The sequence below is a fragment of the Bidens hawaiensis genome, unplaced genomic scaffold (genome assembly GCF_021521415.1).
Source record: "Bidens hawaiensis isolate Kalapana, Puna unplaced genomic scaffold, B.hawaiensis_p1.1 tig00057714_1, whole genome shotgun sequence".
NCBI classification, from domain to species: domain Eukaryota; kingdom Viridiplantae; phylum Streptophyta; class Magnoliopsida; order Asterales; family Asteraceae; genus Bidens; species Bidens hawaiensis.
Genome location: NW_027500397.1, coordinates 19,509 through 25,857, shown reverse-complemented (window position 1 = coordinate 25,857; position 6,349 = coordinate 19,509). Strand labels below are relative to the sequence as shown.

General features: G+C 32.1%; 1 pseudogene; it reads right to left on the bottom strand.

Moving 5' to 3' along the window:
• Positions 1-3,795: 3,795 nt before the first annotated feature.
• On the bottom strand, positions 3,796-5,741 carry LOC143601979 (protein FAR1-RELATED SEQUENCE 11-like; annotated as a pseudogene).
• Positions 5,742-6,349: the final 608 nt, after the last annotated feature.

Sequence of the window (6,349 nt, the reverse complement as noted above, 5' to 3'; positions counted from 1 at the left end):
ATATTCATTTATGTTCATTTATCTTTATTCAGTTATGTTCCCTTAGAGTAGATTATAAACAATTGAATATAAACGAACACAAATGTTATTTTTTTAAATAAACGAAAAGGAATAAACGAAAAGGAACATAAATATTTGTTCGATTAAGTGTTCGTATATATTAGTTTAAAGTTAAATGAACGAACATGAATATGCCTTTGTTTGTGTTTGTTCGATTCTTTTACATGCTTTCATTATTCACATTGATGAATACATCGGTCTCAATCTCTAAGCTCTGTTGATTTTATTTGTGTTCGCTGGTGTTCGTGAACCGTTCGTGAACACATTCATTTCCTTAATGAAAGAACATGAACATATAATCTCGTTCGGAAAGTGTTCGTGAACCGTTTGTGGAACATGTTATTTCCTTAACGAACGAACACTAACAAGACCTTGTTCGTGTTCGTTCGGTTCGTTTACAGCCCTAACTAAATTTATGAAGACTTTTCATTGTCATTTGGCTAGGTTTAATGAATAGTCTAGAAGACCATATTTACTGGCCATTATTTCAAATAACCTAATCATTCTTGATTGCAATGTTTTGTTATAACCCAGTAATCAACATTTCCTTATTCAAGCATTATTTTTTTTCTCTCACTCTCTATTTTTCAAGAATATGTAAAATTTGCAACATATATAACTGCACATCTAGTGGGTTTACGTTTATCTTAAAGCATAGTTAGCTTGGTATGTGCTTTAATTGGATTTTACGGGCTTCACACCGAATTAGACTGGATATAGGTTGCATAATTATGATATATTAACATGTTTGGTTGGGGCGTGATATGAGAATCATCTCCAATGTCATGATTAGACTTTCAATGCGCATAAAAAAAAACTTTTGATGCCACGCTTCTAGAAAATCTTTCAATATTATGTTGATCAGTTCTTCATGTATGTAACAGAAAACATTAATATTATGATAAACTTACAACTAAAACATACCTGTCACAGCAGAGAGAGAAGCCACGGCTGATGAAAAAGATCCAGACGACATGATAGTCAGCTTGGTCGAGTTCCCCTTTAGGATGTATATTAGTGATGGGGATTAGGGTTCTTTGAGAAACCGAATAATATATGGAGAGAGAGGGTCACGAAAATATTAGGTGAGGTTTAGGGTTATGTTCAATGATGTTAATTAGTCTCACCATATATTTATATACACTCAAGGGGAAACCTTGATTAGAAGGAAAGGGTAATTTGGTCCATCAACAATTATCTAGCTAATAATAATAAGGTATAATTAATTAACTTTGATCTATTATAATATAAATGATCATGAGGGCCATACATAAATATATATATCCATATATTTATTCTTACATTCTCTCACTTGGCCAAATAATCATTTATTATGAGCATTAGATTAGTCTGTAGATTTGAACACTCATTTTAGGTTTAAACTCAAACTGGAGCAGAGAAATACAGTCATTGAATTGAACATCAGCTCAAGACCCCCATTAATCATACTGTAGTCCTTGTTTAAAACCTAAGTAGTTATGATCAAAATTATATAAGTAAGCCCTTCAAAAATTTGATTTGTATAATAATTTGTCTATATGTCATTACGCATGCAGAACATATTAAGAGACATACAAAATAAAAACTGAGCAAATTTTATTAAATAAAATGTAAATAAGTACAATATGCAATTAAATAAGGTCTTCAGCAAATCCTATTTTAGCAACATGCTCTTCAAAAACTTTAGGTGGGAGACCTTTAGTCATCGGATCCGCTAGCATATTATGTGTACTAATATACTCAATACAAAGTTTATTTTCCTCAACTCGTTCACGCACGAACAAATACTTTGTATCAAGATATAAACCAACTCCATTCGAACTGTTACTGTTCGAGAAATTAATGGCAGCTGAATTATCACAATAAAGCTTCAATGGTTTAGAAATGGAATTGACTAATTTGAGTCCAGATATTAGATTTTTAAGCAACATTCCACAGCAGATAGCATTATAAACAACTATATATTCTGCCATCGAGTGGAAATAGTCGTTAATAGTTGCTTATGACTCCTCCATGAGATGCGCCCACCTGCTAACATAAAGATATACCCCAAAATGGACTTCTTATCATCTTTGCATTTAGCAAAGTCAGAATCAGAATAACCTACCACTTCTAAATTATCACTTCTTCTATAAGTCAGTTTGTAGTCTTTCGTCCTTTGAAGATATCGAAGCATTTTCTTAGCTGCTTTCTAGTGTTCAAGGCCAGGATTAGTCTGATAACGGCCTAACATTCCCGAAATATAAGCAATATCTGGACGAGTACAAACTTGTGCATACATAAGGCTCCCGACTACTGATGCATAAGGTATCAATCTCATTTGCTCATTTTCAACCTCTGTTTTTGGACATTGGAATGCCCCGAAAACATCTCCTTTAACTACTTGAGCTACAGTTGGGTTACAATGTTGCATTTTGTAACGAGTAAGGACACGGTCAATGTAGGCCCTTTGAGATAATCCTAAGATCCCTCGGTGTCTGTTTCGGTGAATTTCGATGCCAATAACAAAATAAAAAGAAAAAAGAAAAAAAACAAAATAAAATAAAACAACGATTAAAACCCGTTGTTAAAGGTTTTGTCTATAAAACAACGCTAGTTTCCTTCTTATTTACAGCAGGTTTGGATAATTGTTCAAATAAAACGGTGCGCTGCATTATCTTCAAGGGTTGGACCTCATACCATTGTAAATCATTCTTTTAGACCGTTGCAGGTAATGAATATATTAATGAAATCTAATGTGAAGATGTTAACAGTTTAAAAATAAAGGTTAAAACTCGTTGTTAATGGTTTTGTCTAAAAAAACAATGCCAGTTTCTTTCTTATTTACAACAGACCGTTGGGATAATTGTTCAAAATAAAACGGTGCTCTGGATTATATTCAACTGTTGGACCTCACACCGTTGTAAATTATTTTTTAGACCGGTATTAATAGACGTTTTTGTAGTAGTGTAGGTAAAGAGCTATATATGTCACTACAAGAAAACAGACTTTACTAAGTACCAACTAACCTATTAAATCATTTGTGATCTAATAATGGTAATCGACAGATCTCAACATAAAATGAAAATGAAAGCGAAATAATATCTTTAAGGTTCTTGGTATATGGTAATCTATCTGTAATTTCTGAAAAATATTTGCATACAAGATTTTGTTCTAGTCTTTTCGCCTTTTCGGTATTTGTTGAGTAAAGTAAATTTGCTACCACGCTTCCATTAGGGATTCCTCAGTCCTCACGGAATTTCAAGATGATAGATATTTCCTTTAAATCCGCTTTCACCTCATCGAAGCCTAATGTTAACGTTATCTAGGTTCTGATATCAAATTTTCTTAAATTATTCTCGTCTGATGTGGTGCACACTCTGCTATATGAAATACCATATAGAATCTGCATCAGATAAAAGCATTTAATTAATGTATCCTAGCAAGCATTAACAAAAAAGGGATTTTCTAACATGTGCCCTAAGGGCACATGTAAAGAACATTAATTAGGTGAATATTCGTGTTGACTTAATAATTTTTTTGTTAATTATATTCATCTCTTTTTAACTACCATATTTAACACTTATTTTTTCCTTCTAAACCTTTCCTCCATTAATGACTAGTTGACTACTAGATAAAACTTTTCCCTCTAAAATTACTATTTCATCTCATACCATTTTTCTATTCATTTATGTAAAAAATATTCAAATATAAAAGTGACTTTTTTTTTACACTCAAACTAACATAGACTTTTTTAATATTAAGATATAAAAGTTTAAAAAGCAAAAGAATAAGTAATTTCATTATTATATGATAACAAAAGAAGATGCATTTTCAACATTTATAATTAAATATGGGGTTGCAATCTACTTCACCGTGCATATCAGATTTTCTCTTTTTAGCCAGATGTTGAGCATTATTAGCATCATCAGAAGCATGCCGCTCTAGACATGTGCTGAAGTTGTGACTAGAAGATCTACAAAGTTTGCAATGTTTTACTTGTTTGGCTAATTCCTTTCCACTTTTCATTCGCTTTTGCTTCGGTCGTCCCTTTGGTTTTGAAATAACAGGGCATTGAACCAACTCAATTGCATTAGTTATTGGATCACTATTTTCTACAAAAGATGACGTAATATCCAAAGTTCCTTCTTGGCGTAATTGAGAGACATTATTGAATTGAGCCTCTTCTCGTCTCCATCGTGATAGCCAATAACTAAAAGGAATTTCAAAGCAGCCCGTATGGTGAAGAACACTCAAAACATGACGACAAAGTATCCCGACAAATTCAAAGTTTTTGCAAGTGAATTCAGCCATCTTACCATCCCAAACCACCTTATGCCATCGAGCCGCTTTGTAATGCTTGACAATAAAACTTGTGTCATTTTCTTTGCAAGCCGAATATTGAATCGCTAGAGAAAGCTAATCTTGAAACTTTTGGAATGCATAAGGAGTCAACACTTGGTAACCTTGCTTTTCCAACGGTGATAATGATTTCAAATGCAACTCTTGATATTTTGCTAACATACTATCATGCATTTGTTTCTGCCCAACGTCTTCAATGGCAAGATCAACCTATAAAAAATTATGAGTAAAAAGATTAATAAAAAAATGTTTGAACTAAAAAAATGCAATAAACTAAAAAAATTGTACTCACTTGTTTAATAAACTCTCTTAAACATGTACGGGAAGATATAAACATTTTTATAAAAGAATTTATACTCTCAGATCTTCCGGTAGTTGTCATGCCACCAAAGAAAAAGCCATGAGGATAACTTGGAACCCAAAAAGTTTTAATTTGATACAAAGCTGTCACATGCTTATTCTCTTTGAGATTGAATTTTGCAATTACTAATGGCCATTGTTGCTCAAATTCTTCAACCGACTCTAACTTGTATAAGTTGTAAAACTCGGTGCACCAACTTGAATACTCACTTTTTAATACTGAAGTAAACCAACTACTAAACTTACTGGTGATATGCCATATGCAAAATGCATGTTTAGTATAAGGCATCTCTGTTTCAATTGCTTGTTTCATCCAAGGATCTTGATCGGTCAATATAGTTTTTGATGACTTTTTCATCAATAGAGTAAAATTCTGAAAGTAAAGTAAGTTTAAGAAATTTTAAGTCATATACTAATACTAAAAAGTTTCAAAAATCAAACATAAATATAGTTACCTTAAAGAGCCATTCAAATGTCTTTAGTTTTTCGTTACGAAGAAGTGCACACCCAAATAATATGGTTCTTACATGATTGTCAATACCCACAAATATGCCAAATGACGTGTCATATGAATTCACCTTGTATGTAGTATCAAATACCACAACATCTCCATATTTTTGATAAAGTTCAAAACAATGAGCATGACACCAAAAAATATGCTCTAGCCGATTTTCGTCATCAAGTGTAAATGCATATTGAAAATTAAAATTTTTATGTTTAGCATTTTTACAGTACTCAAAAAGCTCTTTTACATCATTCTTTGAATGTAATATTTGATTTTTGGTAAAAAAGTTATAAACATCCTTTTTAAGAAAAGAAAGTTCTCCGTGTCTCACATTCTTTTCAAGCTCCATCACCTGCATAATTTGTTTAACGGACAAGCCCTCTTCTTTTAATAGAAGTATACGTTTTTCATCTTCTAATGTAATTGTACGGTAAGATGGTAAAAAAACGAACCTCTTGAGTGGACAACAAAACATGATTATGCTCCGCAATAAACTTAGTGACTTGCTATTCTTCTGGAAAAATTTCATTAATTCTTCTCAATGTTATGCGCATGTGGGCCTTGCATTCACATCTTGCATAGCCTCTGTTTCTTGACTTTTTTGTGTAGTCTTTTTTAGACTCTGGTTTTCCTTCACGATGACAAAAAAAGTCACGTCTTTTCCTATCTCCTTTCTTGTTCACAAACCTCCCTTTTCGAACAGAAAACCCATTCGTTCTTGCATAATTTTGATAAAAAAAAAAACAAGAGCCTCGTCTTCACTTAGAAAACATTGACCAACGAATGGTTGCTCACAAATTTTTTTTATTGTTTTCATCTTGTTCTTCAATAACATCTTCTTCAATAGGAAGCTCATTCAAATCCAAAATAACACGTCCATCCATTTGCAAAATAATAGTAATGCTTTTTATTATTTGATTTTAAGAAAATAGATAGAAAAGTAATAAAATGTATTGTTTGATAGTGAATACTTATGAAAAAAATGATGGGAAATTATAAGAGATGAAATAGTAATTTTAGAGGGAAAAGTTTTATCTAGTAGTCAACTAGTCATTAATGGAGGAAAGATTTAGGAGGGAAAAA